Here is a 22,707-nt window from a genome sequence, read left to right on the forward strand (position 1 = left end):
ATGGCAATATATCTCAGAATGGCTATGAAAATGCCATAGTAGGTAGGTATGGTGGCTGTTTTGAGGAAGGCATATGGTGGGTTTGTGTACCGGCGAAAATTGAGTGGTACTAGAGAGGCTAGCAATGGTGGAAGTTGAAAGTGCATCTATACCATGGACTCACATTAGTCATGAAGAACTCACATACTTGTTGCGAAAGTTTGTATTAGTAATCGAAACAAAGTGCTAAACGCATACTCCTAGGGGAAGGGTTGGTAGGTGTTAACCATCGCGCGATCCTGACCGCAACACAAAGGATGAAAATCAATAGATCAATTATGCTCCGACTTCCTAACATAGCGGTTCACCATACATGCATGCTACGGGAATCACTAACTTCAACACAAGCATTTCTAGATTCACAACACCCTACTAACATAACTCTTAATATTACCAAATCCACGTCTCAAAACTAATTTAGAGGAATCAAGACTTCTCTTTCTACTCAATACGCATGAAGATGGAGGTTATTGTATCATCTTTGGGTACCTATCACCTTTAGGACTACTTTCATAGCATAAACCAACTACCAAGCCACGCACTGTCGTGCTCTAAAAGATCTAAGTGAAGCACATAGAGCAAAATTATCTAGCTCAAAAGATATAAGTGAAGCACTATGAGCATTCTAGCAAAATCACGATGAGTGCATGTCTCTCTCAAAAGGTGTGCAGCTAGGATGATTGTGACACAACAAAAAGAAAAGACTCCTACGATACAAGATGCTCCAAGCAAAACACATATCATGGGGTGAATAAAAATATAGCTCCAAGTAATGTTACCGATGGATTGAAGAGGAAAGAGGGGATGCCTTCCCGGGGCATCCCCAAGCTTCGGCTTTTTGGTGTCCTTGAATTTGGCTTGGGATGCCTTGGGCATCCCCAAGCTTGAGCTCTTTCCACTCCTTATCTCTTTGGCCATGAGAACATCACCCAAAACTTGAAAACTTCACAACAAAAAACTTAAACAGAAACTCGTGATATCATTAGCACAAGAAAACAAACTACCACCTCTTTAGGTATTGTAGCAATCTTGATTTCTATTTATATTGGTGTTAGATTACTGTATTCTCACTTTTCCATGGCTCGAACCCCCCGATACTATCCATAGTTTCATCAAAACAAGCAACAAACTCAACAAAAACAGAATCTGTCAGAAAGAGACCAGTTTGTAGCAATCTGTATACTTCATATACTTATGTTACCTAAAAAATTCTGAAAAATTACGACTGCCTGGGCAAAAGGCATATCAACCAAAAGCAAAAATAATCAACTCAAAAGCTCTTTCTGAATAAAAATGAAAAATAATCTTGTGAGCGAAAAGTTTCTGTCTTTTTCCAGCAGGATCGAACAACCATCACCAAGACTAGTCATAAAGGTTTTGCTTGGCTCAAACACAAAAAGAAACACAAAAGACACAATCATAACAGGATTATGATGGTGTGGACGCAACAAAACAGATACAAAAAGAAATATATTCATTGGGTTTCCTCCCAACAAGCGCTATTGTTTAACGCCCTTAGTTAGTCATAAGGCGATAGAATCACGTATCGTCGTCTTTGGTGCTCAAACCATAAGTAGCCCTCATCATGGATTCATAAGGCAATCTTATTTTATTTCTAGGAAAGTTCTCCATGCCCTTATTTAAAGAAAATTGAAATCTAATATTCCCTTCCTTCATATCGATGATAGCACCCATAGTTCTTAGGAAAGGTCTACCAAGAATAATAGGGCATCTAGGATTGCAATCAATGTCAAGCACAATGAAATCCACGGGTACATAGTTCCTATTTGCAATAATAAGCGCATCATTGATCCTTCCCATGGGTTTCTTGACAGTAGAATCCGCAAGATGCAAATTAAGAGAACACTCTTCAATCTCATTAAAACCCAGAACATCGCATAAAGACTTTGGAATCGTGGAAACACTAGCACCCAAATCACACAAAGCATTGCATTCATAGTTTTTTATTTTGATTTTGATAGTAGTTTCCCACTCATCATGAAGCTTTCTAGGGATAGAAACTTCCAATTCAAGTTTCTCTTGAAGAGATTTTATCATAGCTTCGACGATATGATCGGTAAAGGCCTTGTTTTGGCTATAAGCGTGTGGAGAGTTTAGCATGGATTGCATCAAGGAAATGCATTCAATCAAGGAGAAATTATCATAATTGAATTCCTTGAAATCCAAAGTAGTAATTTCATTACTACTCAAAGTTTTAATATCTTCTACTCCACTTTCAATGCTTTTAGCATCAAGATAGGTGGACTCCGAATCATTGGGGCATTTTTCAACCAAAGTGGATTCATATCCAGCCCCATCATCATTAGGTTTGACACAAGAAAACAAAGATTCAATGGGAGTCACACCAAGCACTTTAAGATCTTCGTAATTCTCATCACGAGTTTCAGGTCTAGCACCCATTTTATTGACTAAGGTAGCCTGTTTATCAAAAATTTGGCCTACCAACTTTTCAAGACGAGAAAACTGAGAATTTAGCGCAAGGAATTATTTGGCCATATCATCAACTTCTTTATTAATAAAGGCCAAAAAAGAATTTTGCTCCTTCAGTTCCCTACGGAAGTAACTGTTATAATCAAACTGTGTAGACATGAAGACTTTAACACTAGTTTCAATCTCTTCCAGCCTCGCGTAGTGAGCATCAAAATCCCTAGGTTGGGCCATACAGGTCTTAGCAAGCAGGTAAGCGAACAGAAAGCAAACGAGAGAAATGGGCAAACGAAAAGGCAAACGAAAAAGGTAAATATTTTTTTGTAATTTTTTTTTCAGAAGTGGGGGAGAGGAAAACGAGAGGCAAAAAAGTAAATGCAAGAGATTAGTTTGCGACACTTACTTGGATGAGTTCTTGAATTGATCCTCCCCGGCAACGGCGCCAGAAATTCTTCTGCTACGGCAACAGACAACAGCACCAGAGATTGACACGTTGAGGGAGACTGGGCTTGCGTTGGTTTTTCCCTTGAAGAGGAAAGGGTGATGCAGCACAGGAGCAGTAAGTATTTCCCTCAGTTTGAGAACCAAGGTATCAATCCAGTAGGAGAATCTCGTCAAGTCCAGAGTACCTGCGCAAACACAAACGAGCTTGCACCCAATGCTATAAAGGGGTTGTCAATCCCTTCAAGATTGATTGCAAAGTGAGATCTGATGGCGAAAAGTGCAACAATGAAAAAGAGTAAGGCTGAAAATATGGTGTGAAGTGGACCCGGGGGCCATAGTGTTCACTAGAGGCTTCTCTCAAAATAGCAAATATTACGGTGGGTGAACAATTTACTGTCGAGCAATTGATAGAACCGCGCAAAGTCATGACGATATCTAAGGCAATGATCATATATATAGGCATCACGTCCGAGACAAGTAGACCGATACTTTCTGCATTTACTACTATTACTCCACACATCGACCGCTATCCAGCATGCATCTAGTGTATTGAGTTCATGACGAACAGAGTAACGCCTTAAGCAAGATGACATGATGTAGAGGGATAAACTCAAACCAATGATGAAAACCCCATATTTTTACCCTTGATGGCAACAACACAATGCGTGCCTCGCTACACCTTCTGTCACTGGGTGAGGTCACCGCACGGTATGAACCCAAAACCAAGCACTTCTCCCATTGCAAGAATCATAGATCTAGTTGGACAAACAAAACCCACAACTCGAAGAGAATTACAAGGATATGAAATCATGCATAAGAGAGATCAGAAGAAACTCAAATAAGATTCATAGATAATCTAATCATAAATCCACAATTCATCGGATCTCGACAAACGCACCGCAAAATAAGATTACATCGGATAGATCTCCATGAAGATCATGGAGAACTTTGTATTGAAGATCCAAGAGAGAGAAGAAGCCATCTAGCTACTAGCTATGGACTCGTAGGTCTGTGGTGAACTACTCATGCATCATCGGAGAGGTCATGGTGTTGATGCAGAAGCCCTCCGTATCCGAATCCCCCTCCGGCAGGGCACCAGAACGTGCCCAGATGGGATCTTGCAGAGACAGAAGCTTGCGGCGGCGGAAAGTACTTTCGATGATCTCCTGATTTTTTCTGGGATTTTAAGGAATATATAGGCGGAAGACCTAGGGCAGAGGTGGCCCAGGGAGCCCACAAGCCTGGGAGGCACGGGCCCCCCTGGCCGCGGCTAGGGGGCTTGTGGGGTCCCTCGTGGCCCCGTGACTTGGTTCTCAAGCTTCCCGGTCTTCTTCTGTTTCGGAAAAATATTTTTGGAAGTTTCGTTGCGTTTGGACTCCATTTAAAATCCTCCTCTGAAAGGGGTCAAAAACATGGAAAAAACAGGAACTCGCACTTGGCACTGAGTTAATAAGTTAGTCCCTAAAAGATATAAAAGGCATACAAAACATCCAAAGTTTGACAAGATAATAGCATGAAACCATCAAAAATTATAGATACGTTGGAGACGTATCATTGGTTTCGATGCACCGGTTCTTGCGGGTTTCCCTTTGAATAGGCTGAGGTTGGATCCACCTTTTTTAGGGTCGCCATCATTGTATTGAGGCTTCGGACTATGCAAATGACAATTTCTGGCTTCGTAGTGTGTTGTTGCAAAGTTTGCCACCTCCTGAGTAATGAATGCCTCGACCATCGATGCTTCAATTCTATGTTTATTTTTACTTTTTGCTCGAAGCGTCTTCTACATCCTTTCAGTTGCAAAGCACCAACGATTTTGCACGGGCCCACCCAATCTTTCCATGGTAGGGAGATGTAAAATCAAATGCTGCATTGGATTAAAGAAGCCCGGTGGAAAGATCTTCTCAAACTTGCAGAGCAACTCCAGCGCCAACTCCTCCATGTAATCTATCATGCGAGTCGATAGTTCTTTCGCACAAAGAACACAGAAGAAATAGCTCAGCACTAGCCATTCATCCTTATGAATAAAGCCATACAACATCACCGACATTACCCGCTCACGCCATATGTGCCAATCATGACTCTTTTGATTTTTCAAGACTGACTCCCATCTTTAGATTCGTTGTATACCCATCGGGGAACATCAACTGCATTTTGATGCGCAAGAGAACTTCCCTCATAGCTCCCCTTTTTAGATTGAACCAGGCCTTTGGCATCGACCTGTTCTGCTTTCCTTTTGATTGTCACATGTTTTGTAACAATCTATCACATAGAGTCTACTGATCAATTCTAGCCTTAGGATTATCCTTTTGACTCCCCCTCTATGCCGAACAATGTACCAAAATGGTCTCTCCGATATTGTTTTCAGTATGCATCATGTCGATGTTGTGTGGAAGAAGGAGGTCTTTGAAGTAAGGAAGATCCCACAAGCATGTATTCTGAGTCCAGGCGTGTTCTGAATTATACTCCTTGAAATATCGTGGACACTCTGGATCAGGCTCGAGAGTGTTTAACTAATACAGGATCTATTGGCATGTCAACGCAGGTGGTGCCGAGTTTTTGATAACTTTACCTCTGATAAAGTTCTTCTTGTCTTTTTTGAACTGATGGCGAGGATCCAGGAACTGTCTATGCAAGTCAAAGAAAGAATACTTCCGACCCACCTGCAGCCAATGAAACCGAAGAGTTGTCTTGCATGTGGGGCACGGGAACCTTCCATGCACACACCAGCCAACGAATACCACATACAATGGCAAGTCATGCATCGAGTACATGTATGATACATGAATTTTGAAGTTTTCTTTTCTAGCGGTGTCTTATGTCTTGAATCCATTATCCCAACCTTCTTGCAATTCATCCTTAAGCAGTTGCATCTACACATTCATATTCTTCCCCGGATAGTTGGGCCCTGGAATTATCAACATCAAGAATATGTTCTTTCTTTGCATAATCTTTCTTGGGGGTGAGTGAATGAAAAATATAGGCCAACTAATGTATTGTGTTGCCCTCATACCAAAGGGATTGAACCCATCTGTGCCGACGCAAACTCGAGGATGCCTTGGATCTGCCACTTTATCCGGATGTAATGCATCGAAGTGCTTCCACGCTTCCATGTCCGATGTGTGTACCAACATCTTATTCCCATATGAATCTAGTTCAGTTCTTTTGCCCAATTTGTTCCATGTCATCTGTCTGGCCGTCTCTTCGACCATGAGAAGACATTCAAGTCTTGGTATGATTGGCATATACTAAAGAACATTAACTGGGATTTTTGTCTGCCTCTTCTCACCCATACCGTTGTCTACCACAACATACCTGGAAGACTTGCAAATGGGACAATAGTTCAAGTTCGCATACTGAAACCTAAATAAGGCACATCCTTTCTCACATGCATCTATCTTCTCATAGGGCATCTTAAGTACACAGAGTATTTTGTTCAACTAGTACATGTTTGCAGGAATGACATGGTCTTTGGGTAGAAAGCATCCAAATAGTGTCATCATCGCATCGTAGCATTCTCTTCCAAAGTTGAATTGAGCCTTCAGAGCCATTACTTGTGCAATGGCATCCCGCTGACAAAGCTCACTGTGCTCGTGGAGAGGACATCTTGAAGACTTCAACATTCCATAGAAGGCCTTTGCAGATTCCTCCATCTCATCGTCTGAATCTTGAGCATCATCAAAGTCTTGCACCATGTATTCAATCCCGGTACCATGCTCGTCGGTGCAACGACGAACCACCTTAGCTCTGGTACGTTGGGCAGACCCATCATGAAATGTACACATCGTATAATCAGGCCTAAAACCCCTCTTCTGGAGGTGTTTACCCATTTCATCTTGTCTCCTCTTTTTAAAGTTGTCGCACCCAGGATGGGGGCACCAGGTTGATATCTCGCCATTTGCAAATGCGGCTTTCACAAACTCCTTGGTTTTTGTTAACCATTCTTTGGTCATCTCTTTCTGACTAGTGTGACTATCGTACATCCACACACGATCACTCATCTTGCATAGCTACTGAACACACAAGAAATATATATAATTCAGCATATATATTCATCAATTAATCAAGTTTGTCAGTTTTATTACGTCCATGCAACCTACACGCTAATAGGTAAAGATAGGTCCTAATCCCACCCAAGTATGTGTAGATTGGGTTCGTTTTCCCATGCTCTGTTGTGGATCCGATGCAAAATTTTGGCAGCACCTCTCCGTTGTTCTCTTGATACACGTCTCAGCAATAAACAAAGAGGTTGTGTACCTAGAGAACAACAGGGAGGCACTAACAAAATTATGCATCGGATCTGGAGCACGCATATGGGAAAACAAACTCAATCTACACATACTTGGGCTGTCCATGGATAAGTTGGATAATTCGAAAGAATCACAGTTATAAATATATGAAATGCATGCATATTTATAACTGTAACCCTTTCGATCTTGGGGAATATTGCATGGGAAACAAAAAGAAATCCTACGCACACGCAATACCTATCCATGGTGATGATCATCTATGAGAGGGGAGAGTAACTCTACATACCCTTGTAGATCGCCAAGCGGAAGCGTATATAATGTGGTTGATGTAGTGGAACACCTTTGCGATCCAAATCGCAGCCCGTCTCGCGATCCCATCATGATCCATCCCGATCTAGTGCCGAACGGACGACACCTCCGCGTTCAGCACACATACAGCTCGATGACGATCCCCGCCTTCTTGATCTAGCAAGAGGGCAGGAGAGGTAGATGAGTTCTCCAGCACGGCAGCGTGATGGTGGTGGTGGTGAACTAATCCAGCAGGGCTTCGCCTAAGCACCACTGAACTAGACTAGAGGAGAAATCAATCTAGATGAAGTAGAGAGAGCACGTGGCAATTAGGGTTAGGGCTACCTCTAATTCCTGTAGTATATATAGGAGGGATGGAGGTGAGGAGTCAGCCTCAAACCCTCAAGGTTTTGCTGAAACTGGAGGTGGAGGAGTCCTACTCCAATCCTACTAGGAGTAGGATTCCTCCTCTCCACTAGGAAACCCTTTCCTCCTCTTCCACCTTTGGGTTTTTTACTTCTCAAACCTCATGGGCCTTAGTGGGGGCTTAGGCCAGCCCACTAGGGGCTGGTTTGTCTCCTCCCACAGCCCATGAGGCCCCTCGGGGTGTGACACCCCTCCCGATGGTCCCCGGTACCCTCCCGGCACTCCCGGTACACTATCGAAGTACCCGAAACTTTTCGATGACCAAAACAGGACTACCTATATATCAATATTTACCTCCGGACCATTCTGGAGCTCCTCATGACGTCCGAGATCTCATCTGGGACTCCGAACAACTTTCAGTTACCAACACCTATAACTCGACTATACCGAAACGTCACTGAACCTTAAGTGTGCAGACCCTATGGGTTCGAGAACTATGTAGACATGACCTGAGACATTCTCTCGTCATTAACAAATAGCGGGACCTGGATGTCCATATTGGATCCGACATATTCTATGAAGATCTCTATCGGTTGAACCTTTATGTCAAGGATTCAGTTAATCTCGTATGATGTTCCCTTGTGTCCTTCGGTATGTTACTTGCCCGAGATTCGATTGTCGGTATCTCCATACCTAGTTCAATATCGTTACCGGCAAGTCTCTTTACTCGTTCTGTAATACAAGATCCCATGACTAACTTCTTAGTCACATTGCTTGCAAGGCTTATTGTGATATTGTATTATCGAGTGGGCCCCGAGATACCTCTCCGTCACACGGAGTGACAAATCCTAGTCTTGATCCATGCCAACCCAACAGACACCTTTGGAAATACCTGTAGAGCACCTTTATAGTCACCCAGTTACGTTGCGACATTTCATAACACACAAGGTATTCCTCCGGTGCCCGGGAGTTGCATGATTTCATGGTCATAGGAACAAATACATTGACATGCATAAAACAGTAGCAATTAACTAACACGATCGTATGCTACGTTTATAGTTTGGGTCTTGTCCATCACACCATTCTCCTAATGATGTGATCCCGTTATCAAGTGACAACACTTGTACATGGCTAGGAAACCTTGACCATCTTTGATCAATGAGCTAGTCAACTAGAGGATCACTAGGGACAGTATGTTGTCTATGTATCCACACATGTATTCGAGTTTCCAATCAATATAATTCTAGCATGGATAATAAACGATTATCATGAATAAGGAAATATAATAATAACCAATCTATTGTCGCCTCTAGGGCATATTTCCAACAGTCTTCCACTTGCACTAGAGTCAATAATCTAATTCACATCACTATGTGATTGCAATGAACCTAACACCCATGGGGTTTGATCATATCTTGCTTGTGAGAGAGGTTTTAGTCAACATGTGTGAACCTTTCAGATCCGTGTGTGCTTTACAAATGTCTACGTCATCCTATAGATGTTGCTACCTGCTACGATAACAAAAGTCCTTCCTTGGCGCTAGGAATTCTTCTTGTTACTTCTCTTGTTCTCGTCGGTTTTTCCCTTGAAGAGGAAAGGGTGATGCAGCACAGGAGCAGTCTGTATTTCCCTCAGTTTGAGAACCAAGGTATCAATCCAAAAGGAGGGCCTCGTCAAGTCCAAAGTACCCGCGCAAACACAAACGAGCTTGCACCCAACGCTTCAAAGGGGTTGTCAATCCCTTCAAGATTGTTTGCAAAGTGAGATCTGAAGGCGGAAAGTGCAACGAAGTAAAAAGTGTAAGGCTGAAAATATGGTGTGGAGTAGACCCAGGGGCCATAGTGTTCACTAGAGGCTTCTCTCAAAATAGCAAATATCACGGTGGGTGAACAAATTACTGCCGAGCAATTGATAGAACCGCGCAAAGTCATGACGATATCTAAGGCAATGATCATACATATAGGCATCACGTCCGAGACAAGTAGACCGATACTTTCTGCATCTACTACTATTACTCCACACATCGACCGCTATCCAGCATGCATCTAATGTATTGAGTTCATGACGAACAGAGTAACGCCTTAAGCAAGATGACATGATGTAGAGGGATAATCTCAAACCAATGATGAAAATCCCATCTTTTTACCCTTGATGCTAACAACACGATGCGTGCCTCGCTACCCCTTCTGTCACTCGGTGAGGTCACCGCACGGTATGAACCCAAAACCAAGCACTTCTCCCATTGCAAGAATCATAAATCTAGTTGGCCAAACAAAACCCACAACTCGAAGAGAATTACAAGGATATGAAATCATGCATAAGAGAGATCAGAAGAAACTCAAATAAGATTCATAGATAATATGATCATAAATCCACAATTCATCGGATCTCGACAAACACACCGCAAAAGAAGATTACATCGGATAGATCTCCATGAAGATCATGGAGAACTTTGTATTGAAGATCCAAGAGAGAGAAGAAGCTATCTAGTTACTAGCTATGGACCCGTAGGTCTATGGTGAACTACTCACGCATCATCGGAGAGGTCATGGTGTTGATGAAGAAGCCCTCCATGTCCGAATCCCCCTCCGGCAGGGCACCAGAACGTGCCCCAGATGGGATCTTGCGGAGACAAAAGCTTGCGGCGGCGGAAAAGTAATTTCGATGATCTCCTGATTTTTTTGGGATTTTTAAGGAATATATAGGCGCAACCCCTAGGTCACAGGGCGCTCAGGGGGCCCACAAGCCTGTGGGCCGCGGCCTACCACCTGGCTGCGGGTGGGGGCTTGTGGGGCCCCTGAGGCTCCCCTGCCTTGGCTCTCAAGCTTCCCGATCTTCTTCCATTATGGAAAAAATCTTTTCGTTGATTTTCTTCCGTTTGGACTCTGTTTCAAAATCTCCTGTGAAAGGGGTCAAAAACATGGAAAAAACAGGAACTGGCACTTGGCACTGAGTTAATAAGTTAGTCCCAAAAAATATATAGAAGGTATGCAAAACATCCAAAGTTTGACAAGATAATAGCATGAAACCATCAAAAATTATAGATACGTTGGAGACGTATCAAGCATCCCCAAGCTTAACTCATGCTCGTCCTCGAGTAGGGAAGTGATAAAGACTGAATTTTTTATGTGGAATGCTACATAGCATAGTTGTCCTTTGCAACTTCTTTCACGTGACATGAATGTTCAGATCCGCAAGATTCGAAACAATAGTTTGCTATTGACATGAAAACAATAATACTTCAAGCAAACTAGCAAGGTAATCATGAACTTTCAAAATAACAAGGCCAATGAAAGTTGTCCCTACAAAATCATATAGTCTCGCTATGCTCCATCATCCTCACACAACTAATGTAAATCATGCACAACCCCGGTATTGGCCAAGTAATTATTTTCACACTCTTACTTTCTCAAACTTTTTATAACTATCACGCAATACATGAGCGTGAGCCATGGATATAGCACTATAGGTAGAATAGAGTGTGGTGGTGGTTGTGAGAAAAAAAGGAGGAGATCGTCACATTGACTCGGCGTATAAAAAGGCTATGGAGATGCCCGTTAATAGATATCAATGAGTAGGGATTGCCATACAAAGGATGCACTAGAGCTATAAGTATGTCAAAGCTCAAAAGGAGAACTAGTGGGTGTGCATCCAACTTGCTTGCTCACGAAGACCTAGGGCAATTTTGAGGAAGCCCATCATTGGAATATACAAGCCAAGTTATATAATGAAGATTCCCACTAGCATATGGTAGTGACAAAGCAAGAAGCTCTCAATCATGAAGAACATGGTGCTATTATGAAGCACATGTGTGGAAAAAAGATAGTAGCATTGTCCCTTCTCTCTTTTTCTCTCTTTTTTATATATTTTTTATTGGGCACTTGGGCCTCTTTTTTCTCTTTTCTCTTTTCTCTTTTCTCTTTTTTTTATTTGGGCTCTTTGGTCTCTTTTTTTTTATTTCGTCACATGGGACAATGCTCTAATAATGATGATCATCACAGTTTTATTTACTCACAGCTCAAAGCTTAGAACGATGATGACTTTATAGGAAATGCCTCCGGCAGTGTACCGGGATGTCCAACGATCTAGCATGGCGTATGACGTTGAAACATCTCGCTAGCTATCTTACGATCATGCAATGGCAAAATGAAAGTGAAGGCACAAGTCATGAGACGGAACGGTGGGAGTTGCATGGCAATATATCTCGGAATGGCTATGAAAATGCCATAGTAGGTAGGTATGGTGGCTGTTTTGAGGAAGGCATATGGTGGGTTTGTGTACCGGTGAAAGTTGCGCGGCACTAGAGAGGCTAGCAAAGGTGGAAGGTGAAAGTGCATCTATACCCTGGACTCACATTAGTAATGAAGAACTCACATACTTGTTCCGAAAGTTTTTATTAGTATCAAAACAAAGTTCTAAACGCATACTCCTAGGGGAAGGGTTGGTAGGTGTTAACCATCGCGCGATCCCGACCTCAACACAAAGGATGACAATCAATAGATCAATTATGCTCCGACTTCCTAACATAGCGGTTCACCATACGTGCATCCTAAGGGAATCACTAACTTCAACACAAGTATTTCTAGATTCACAACACCCTACTAACATAACTCTTAATATTACCGAATCCACATCTCAAAACTAATTGAGAGGAATCAAGACTTCTCTTTGTACTCAATGCACATGAAGATGGAGGTTTTTGTATCCTCTTTGGGTACCTATCACATTTGGGACTACTTTCATAGCATAAGCCAACTACCAAGTCACGCACCGTCGTGCTCTAAAAGATATAAGTGAAGCACAAAGAGCAAAAGTATCTAGCTCAAAAGATATAAGTGAAGAACTATGAGAATTCTAGCAAAAATCACGATGAGTGCATGTCTCTCTCTCTCAAAAAGGTGTGCAGCAAGGATGATTGTGACACAACAAAAAGAAAATACTCCTATGATACAAGACGCTCCAAGCAAAACACATATCATGTGGTGAATAAAAATATAGCTCCAAGTAATGTTACCAATGGATTGAAGAGGAAAGAGGGGATGCCTTCCCGGGGCATCCCCAAGCTTAGGCTTTTTGGTGTCCTCGAATTTGTCTTGGGATGCCTTGGGCATCCCAAAACTTGACCTATTTCCACTCCTTATCTCTTTGTCCATGAGAACATCACCCAAAACTTGAAAACTTCACAACACAAAACTTAAACAGAAACTCGTGATATCATTAGCACAAGAAAACAAACTACCACCTCTTTTTGTACTGTAGAAAACTTGAATCCTATCTATATTGGTGTTGGTCTACCATATTCTCACTTTTCCATGGCTAGTACTCCCCACCCCCCGATATGAAACATAGTTTCATCAAAACAAGCAACCAACTCAACAAAAACAGAATCTGTCAAAAACAGACCAGTTTGTAGCAATCTGTATTCTTCGTATACTTTTGCTACCTCACAAATTCTGAAAAATTACGACTACCTGGGAAAAAGGCATATCAACCAGCAGCAAAAAGAATCAACTCAAAAGATCTTTCTGAATAAAAATGAAAAATCATCTCGTGAGCGAAAAGTTTCTGTCTTTTTCCAGCAGCATCAAACAATCATCACCAAGACAAGTCATAGAGGTTTTGCTTGGCTCAAACACAAAAAGAAACACAAAAAACAAAATCACAATGGAATTATGATGGTGTGGACGCAACAAAACAAAAATAAAAAGAAAAATTCATTGGGTTCCCTCCCAACAAGCGCTATTGTTTAACGCCCTTAGCTAGGCATTGATAATTCAATGATGCTCACACAAAAGACAAGAATTGAAGCACAACGAGATCATCATAAAGCTTGTGAAAATCACATCTAAGTCTAACATACTTCCTATGCCTAGGCATTTTATAGGAAAATATATTGTCAAGACAACCAATAGTTACCATATGCAAGGATGAAGAAAGAGACAATAGCAATCTGAACTTAACGACAGGTGATTTGGTGATATGAAAGTTTCTACCACCATATTTTCCTCTCTCATAATAATTACATGTGGGATCATATTCGAATTCAACAATGTAACTATCACATAGGATATTATTTCATGATCCACATGCATGCAAAGTTGACGCTCTTCAAAAATAGTGGGATTATCATCAACTAAAGTCATGACTTCTCCAAATCCACTTTCAAAAATATTGCAAATATCATATTCATCCTGAGGCTTAAACAAATTTTCAAGATCATAAGAAAAATCACCTCCCCACTCATGATCATTGCAACAAGTAGTGGACATAGCAAAACTAGCATCCCCAAGCTTAGGGTTTTGCATATTTTTAGCATGATTGTCACTAATAGAATTTACAGTGAAACCATTGCAATCATGCTTTTCATCCAAGGAGCCCTCATGAATCACTTCATAAATTTCTTCCTCACAATTTTCAAATTCACGCATCTCAAGCAAAACTCCATAAAGATAGTCTAGTCCACTCAACTCACTAGCAATTGGATTAACATAATTGGATCTCTTAAAGAGATTAGCAAGTGGATGAGGATCCATATCACTAGATTTTCAGCAAGCAAAGATGCAAGCATATTGAAGGCACATGGCACACAAGCGAACAGAAAGAAACCGAGAGAAAAGGGCGAACGAAAAAGGCAAATTGGTGAAGTGGGGGAGAGGAAAACAAGAGGCAACTGGCAAACAAAGTAAATGCAAGAGATGAGTTTGCGACACTTACTTGGATGAGTTCTTGACTTGACCCTCCCCGGCAACGGCGCCAGAAATTCTTCTGGTACGGTAACAAAAGTCCTTCCTTGGCGCTAGGAATTCTTCTTATTACTTCTCTTGTTCGCGACGGTTTTTCCCTTGAAGAGGAAAGGGTGATGCAGTACAGGAGCAGTAAGTATTTCCCTCAGTTTGAGAACCAAGGTATCAATCCAGAAGGAGGGCCTCGTCAAGTCCAATGTACCTACGCAAACACAAACGAGCTTGCACCCAACGCTTCAAAGGGGTTGTCAATCCCTTCACGATTGTTTGCAAAGTGAGATCTGAAGGCGGAAAGTGCAACGAAGTAAAAAGTGTAAGGCTGAAACTATGGTGTGGAGTAGACCCGGGGGCCATAGTGTTCACTAGAGGCTTTTCTCAAAATAACAAATATCACGGTGGGTGAACAAATTACTGCCGAGCAATTGATAGAACCGCGCAAAGTCATGACGATATCTAAGGCAATGATCATACATATAGGCATCACGTCCAAGACAAGTAGACCAATACTTTCTGCATCTACTACTATTACTCCACACATCGACTGCTATCCAGCATGCATCTAGTGTATTGAGTTCATGACGAATAGAGTAACGCCTTAAGCAAGATGACATGATGTAGAGGGATAATCTCAAACCAATAATGAAAACCCCATCTTTTTACCCTTGATGGAAACAACACGATGCGTGCCTCGCTACCCCTTCTGTCACTTGGTGAGGTCACCGCACGGTATGAACCCAAAACCAAGCACTTCTCCCATTGCAAGAATCATAGATCTAGTTGGCCAAACAAAACCCACAACTCGAAGAGAATTACAAGGATATGAAATCATGCATAAGAGAGATCATAAGAAACTCAAATAAGATTCATGGATAATCTGATCATAAATCCACAATTCATCGGATCTCGACAAACACACCGCAAAATAAGATTACATCGGATAGATCTCCATGAAGATCATGGAGAACTTTGTATTGAAGATCCAAGAGAGAGAAGAAGCCATCTAGTTACTAGCTATGGACCTGTAGGTCTATGGTGAACTACTCACGCATCATCGGAGAGGTCATGGTGTTGATGAAGAAGCCCTCCGTGTCCGAATCCCCCCTTCGGAAGGGCACCAGAACGTGCCCCAGATGGGATCTTGCGGAGACAGAAGCTTGCGGCGGCGGAAAAGTAATTTCGATGATCTCCTGATTTTTTGGGATTTTTAGGGAATATATAGGCGCAACCCCTAGGTCAAAGGGTGCTCAGGGGGCCCACAAGCCTGTGGGTCGCGGCCTACCCCCTGGCCACTGGGTGGGGGTTTGTGGGGCCCCTGAGGCTCCCCTGCCTTGGCTCTCAACCTTCCCGATCTTCTTCCGTTACGGAAAAAATCTTTTCGGGGATTTTCTTCCATTTGGACTCTGTTTCAAAATCTCCTCTGAAAGGGGTCAAAAAAATGGAAAAAACAGGAACTGGCACTTGGCACTGAGTTAATAAGTTAGTCCCAAAAAACATATAAAAGGTATGCAAAACATCCAAAGTTTGACAAGATAATAGCATGAAACCATCTAAAATTATAGATAAGTTGAAGACATATCACTACCACACATCATTTGGAACTTATTCGAAATGACTGCTCCACTATACAAATCCGGTTTACTACTCATAGTTATTCAGATTAGTGTCAAAGCTTGCATCGACACAACTCTTTACGATGAACTCTTTAATCACCTCCATAATCGAGAAAAAAAATCCTTATTCCACTAGTTACTAAAGATAACTTTTGACCGTTGTCCAGTAATCCATTATTGGATCACTTCTGTACCCCTTGACTGATTCATGGCAAGGTACACATCAAGTGGGGTACATAGCATAGCATACTATAGACCCTACGGCTAATGCATAGGGGACGACCTTCGTCCTTTCTCTTTCGTCTGTTGTGGTCAAGCTTTGAGTCTTACTGAAGTTCACACCTTACAACACAGCCAAGAACTCCTTCTTTGCCGATCTATTTTGAACTCCTTAAAAAACTTGTCACGCATGCATTTCGTTGAAAGTTTTATTAAGCGGTTTGATCTATCTCCATAGATATTGATACTCAATATTCAAGTAGCTTAATCCAGGTTTTCCTTTGATAAACACCTTTCAAACAACCCTTTATGCTTTCCAGAAATTCTACATTATTTCCGATCAACAATATGTCTACCACATATACTCATCATAAATTATATAGTGCTCCCACTCACTTTATTGGAAATATAAGTTTGTCATAAACTTTGCATAAAACCAAAAGCTTTGATCACTCATCAAAGTACTTATTCCAACTCCGAGATGCTTGCTCTAGTCCATAGAAGGATCGCTGGAGCTTGCATACTTGTTAGCATCCTTAGGATCGACAAAACCTTCTGGTTGTATCACATACAACCTTTCCTCAAGGAAACCGTCGAGGAAACAATGTTTTGACATCCTATCTGCAAGATTTCATAAATAATGTAGAAACTGCTAACATAATTCCAACACACTTTTAGCATCGCTTCGAGTGAGAAAGTCTCATCATAGTCAACTCTTTGAACTTTGTCGGAAACATCTTTGAGATAAGTCAAGCTTTCTTAATGGTGACTTGTCACCATCATCGTCTGTCTTCCTTTTAAAGATCCATCTGTACTTAACAGTCTTACGACCATCAAGTAGTTCTTCCAAAGTCCACACTTTGTTTTCATACATGGATCCTCTCTTGGATTTCATGGCCTCCAGCCATTTGTCGGAATCTAGGCCCACCATCGCTTCTTCATAGCTCGTAGGTTCATTGTTATTCAACAACATGACCTCCAAGATAGGGTTAACGTACCACTCTGGAGCAGTATGTGACCTTGTCGACCTACGAGGTTTGTAGTAACTTGATCCGAAGGTACAAGATCACTATCATCAGCTTCCACTTCAATTGGTGTAGGCGCCACAGGAGCAACTTCCAGCGCCCTGCTACATACTGGTTGAAGTGACGGCTCAATAACCTCATCAAGTTTCCACCATCCTCCCACTCAATTCTTTCGAGAGAAACTTTTCTCGAGAAAGGACCCGTTTCTAGAAACAAACACTTTGCTTCCGGATCTGAGATAGGAGGTATACCCAACAGTTTTGGGTGTCCTATGAAGATTCATTTATCCGCTTTGGGTTCGAGCTTATTATGCTGAAACTTTTTCACATAAGCGTCGCAGCCCCAAACTTTTAAGAAACGAACGCTTAGGTTTCTCCAAACGATAGTTCATACGGTGTCATCTCAACGGAATTACATGGTGCCCTATTTAAAGTGAATGTGGTTCTCTCTAATGCATAAGCCATAAACGATAGTGGTAATTCGCTAAGAGACATCATAGTATGCACCATATCAAATAGGGCGCGACTATGACGTTCGGACACACCATCACACTATGGTGTTCTAGGTGGCATGAGATGCGAAACAATTTTCACATTCTCTTAATTGTGTACCAAACTCGCAACTCAGATATTCATCTCTATGATCATATTGTAGACATTTTATCCTCTTGTCACAAGGATCTTCAACTTCACTCTAAAATTACTTGAACCTTTCAATAATTCAGACGTGTGTTTCATCAAGAAAACACACTAGTATCTACTCAAATCATCTGTGAAGTAAGAACATAACGATATCCACTGCATGCCTCAGCATTCATTGGACTGCATACATCAAAATGTATTACTTCCAATAAGTTACTTTCTTGTTCCATCTCACTGGAAAATGAGGCCTTCGGTCATCTTGCCCATGTGGTATTATTGACATGTCTCAAGTGATTCAAAATCAAGTGAGTCTAAACAATCCATCTGCATGTGATTTCTTCATGCGTTTACACCAATAGGCATGGTTTGCATGTCTCAAACGATTCACAAACGAGTGAGTCCAAAGATCCATCGGTATGAAGCTTCTTCATGCGTATTACACCAATATGACTCAAGCGGCAGTGCCACAAGTAAGTGGTACTATCATTACTACTTTGTATCTTTTGGCAACAATATCATGAACATGTGTATCACTACGATCGAGATTCAATAAACCATTGAAGGTATTTATTCAAGCAAATAGAATAACAATTATTCTCTTTAAATGAATAATCATATTGCAATAAACATGATCTAATCATGTTCATCTCAATGCAAACACCAAATAACATTTATTTAGGTTCAACACTAATCCCGACGGTAGAGGGAGCGTGCGATGTTTGATCACATCAACCTTGGAAACACTTCCAACACATATCTTCACCTCGCTTTTATCTAGTCTCCGTTCATTTCGTAGCTTTTATTTCGAGTTACTAACACTTAGCAACCGAACTAGTATCTAATACCCTCATGCTACTAGGAGTACTAGTAAACTACACATCAATATCATGTATATTCAATATACTTCTGTCGACTTTGCCAGCCTTCTCATCTACCAAGTATATAGTGTAGTTCCTCTTCAGTGATTGTTCCCCTCATTACAGAAGCACTTAGTCTCGGGTTTGGGTTCAACCTTGGGTCTCTTCACTAGAGAAACAACTGGTTTGTTGTTTCATGAAGTATCCCTTCTTCCCTTGCCCTTCTTGAAACTAGTGGTTTTACTAACCATCAACAATTGATGCTCCTACTTGATTTCTACTTTCGCAGTGTCAAACATTGCGAACAGCTCAAGGATCATCACATATATCCCTGATTTGTTATAGTTCATCACGAAGCTCTAGTAGCTTGGTAGCAGTGACTTTGGAGAACCATCACTATCTCATCTGGAAGATTAACTCCCATTTGATTCAAGCGATTGTAGCACTCAGAAAATCTGAGCACATGCTCAACGATTGAGTTTTTCTCCCTTACTTTGTAGACAAAGAATCTTGTCGGAGGTCTCATACCTCTCAAGAAGGGCACGAGCATGAAATCCCAATTTCATATCTTGGAACATCTCATATGTTCCGTGACGTTCAAAACGTCTCCGGCGCCTCAATTCTAGGCCATTAAGCATTACACACTGAACTATCGCATAGTCATAAAAAACCTATATGTCAGATGTTCGCAACATCCACACATGACGCTCGAGGTTTAGCACACCAAGCGGTGCATTAAGGACATAAGTCTTCTGCGCAGCAATGAGGACAATCCTTAGTTTACAGACCCAGTCCGTATAATTGCTACCATCATCTTTCAACTAAATTTTCTCTAGGAACATATAAAAATCAATAGAGCTACAGCGCAAGCTACAACGTTATCTTCAAATCCCTTTTGACTATGCTCATGATAATTGAGTTTAGCTAATCATATTACTAATAACTCCCACTCAAATAAACATCCCTCTAGTCATTCGAGTGGTGCATGATTCAAATCCACTAACTCAAGTCTGATCATCACGTGAGTTGAGTATAGTTTTAGTGGTGAACATCTCCATGTTGATCATATCAACTATATGATTCATGATCGACCTTTCGGTCTCTTGTGTTCCGAGGCCATGTATGTACATGCTAGGCTCATCAAGTTTAACCCGAGTGTTCCGCGCGTGCAACTGTTTTGCACCCTTTGTATGTGAACGCTGAGTCTATCACACCTGATCATCACGTGGTGTGTCAAAACAATGAACTATGGCAATGGTGCACAGTCGGGTGAACACAATTTTATCTTGAAATTTTAGTGAGGGATCACCTTATAATGCTATCGTCATTCTAAGCAAAATAAGGTGCATAAAAGGATTAACATCACATGCAATTCATAAGTGACATGATCTTGTGCTTCTTGATCTCCATCACCAAAGCACCGGCATGATCTTCATCGTCACCGGCACCACACCATGATATCCATCATCATGGTCTCCATCATTGTGCCGCCATCGAGGTTGTCATGCTATCTATGCTATTAATACTAAAGCTACCACCTAGCAATATAGTAAACGCATCTGCAAGTACAAACGTTAGTTTAAAGAAAACCCTATGGCTCATGTTGGTTGCCATAGGATCGACGTGCAAGTCGATATTTAACTATTATAACATTATAATCTCATACATCCAATATATCACATCATGTCTTAGGCCATATCACATCACATGCAGACCCTGCAAAAACAAGTTAGACGTCCTCTAATTTGTTGTTGCACGTTTTACGTGGCTGCTATGGGTATCTCGTATGTCTTACTTACGCAAAGCCACAACGGTGATATGCAAATTGTTATTTAACCTTCTCCAAGGACCGCCTTGTCAAATCCGATTCAACTAAAGTTGAAGAAATAGACACCCGCCAGTCATCTTTATGCAACAAGTTGCATGTTACCCGATGAAACCCGCCTCTCGTAAGCGTACGAGTAAGGTTGGTCCGGGCCACTTCAATCCAACAATACCATGACCTATAAAAAGACTAAGGAGGGAAGAAAATCGAACATCGACGCCCACAAAAACTTTTGTGTTCTACTCGAGATTTCATCTACGCATGAACCTAGCTCATGATGCCACTGTTGGGGAATGTTGCATGGGAAACAAAAAATTTCCTACGCACACGCAATACCTATCCATGGTTATGATCATCTACGAGAGAGGAGAGTGAATCTACATACCCTTGTAGGTCGCTAAGAGGAAGCGTATATAACGTGGTTGATGTAGATGAACATCTTCGCGATCCAAATCGCAACCCGTCCCGCGATCCCATCACGATCCATCCTGACCTAGTGTCGAACGGATGGCACCTCCGCGTTCAGCACACGTACAGCTCGATGACGATCCCCGCCTTCTTGATCCAGCAAGAGGGGAGGAGAGGTAGATGAGTTCTCCAACACGGCGGCGTGGTGGTGGTGGTGGTGAACTAATCCAGTAGGGCTTTGCCTAAGCACCGCTGAACTAGACTAGAGGAGAAACCAATCTAGATGAAGTAGAGGGAGCACGTTGCAATTAGGGTTAGGGTTGCCTCTAATTCCTCTAGTATATATAGGAGGGAGGGAGAGGAGGAGCAGCCTCAAACCCTCAAGTTTTGGCCGAAATTGGAGGTGGAGGAGTCCTACTCCAATCCTACTAGGAGTAGGATTCCTCCTCTCCACTTGGAAACCCTTTCTTCCTCTTCCACCTTTGGGTTTTTTCCTTCTCAAATCTCATGGGCCTTAGTGGGGGCTTAGGACAGCCCACTACAGGCTGGTTTGTCTCCTCCCACAGCCCATGAGGCCCTCAAGGCGTGACACCCCTCCCGATGGTCCCCGGTACCCTCCCGGCACTCCCGGTACTCTACCGAAGTATCCAAAACTTTTTCTGTGACCAAAACAAGACTTCATATATATCAATCTTTACCTCTGGACCATTCTGGAGCTCCTCGTCATGCGTGGGATCTCATCCGGGACTCCAAACAACTTTCGGTTAGCAACACCTATAACCCAACTATACCGAAACATCAACGAACCTTAAGTGTGCAGGCCCTTCGAGTTCGAGAACTATGTAGACATGACCTGAGACATTCTCTAGTTAATAACCAATAGCGGGACCTGGATGTCCATATTGGCTCCTGATACGTCTCAAACGTATCTATTATTTTTGATGGTTCCATGATGTTATCTTGTCAACTTTGGATGTTTTATATACCTTTTATATCTTTTTTGGGACTAACTTATTAATTCAGTGCCAAGTGCCAGTTCGTGTTTTTTCTGTGTTTTAGACTCTTTTCAAATCTAATTTTGGAACGGAGTCCAAACGGAATAAAATCCCCGAAATGAATTTTCTCATAACAGAAGAAGATCGGGGGACTTGAGGGCCAAGGTAGGAGGCCCACAGGGAGCTATGAAGCTACGAAGCTACGAGGCTACGAGGCTACGAGGCTTGTAGCCCCCATGGAGCTCCCCTGCCCTAGCTTGTGACAGCCCGATGCCGACATTCCAGAAGATTCCCCTTCTATTCCGTTTTCGTCGTGTGTCTATTTTGTTTTGTCGCTTCATCATCGCATCATGCGCATCATCATCATTGCATCGGCATATCCGTTGCCGCCATTTTTCAAAACTTGCATCCGTTGTTAGTTGCCGGTTCTCGTCACTGTCCGTTCTGAGCCCGACCACACACGCACGCACCCGCGTCATCGTTCGAACCCTGTTTTAAAAGTGTGCGTAAAACTTTCTCTGATCGAGGTGAAACTTGGCATGCGATCGTAAT

This window comes from Hordeum vulgare, chromosome 2H (genome assembly GCF_904849725.1).
Source record: "Hordeum vulgare subsp. vulgare chromosome 2H, MorexV3_pseudomolecules_assembly, whole genome shotgun sequence".
NCBI lineage: Eukaryota > Viridiplantae > Streptophyta > Magnoliopsida > Poales > Poaceae > Hordeum > Hordeum vulgare.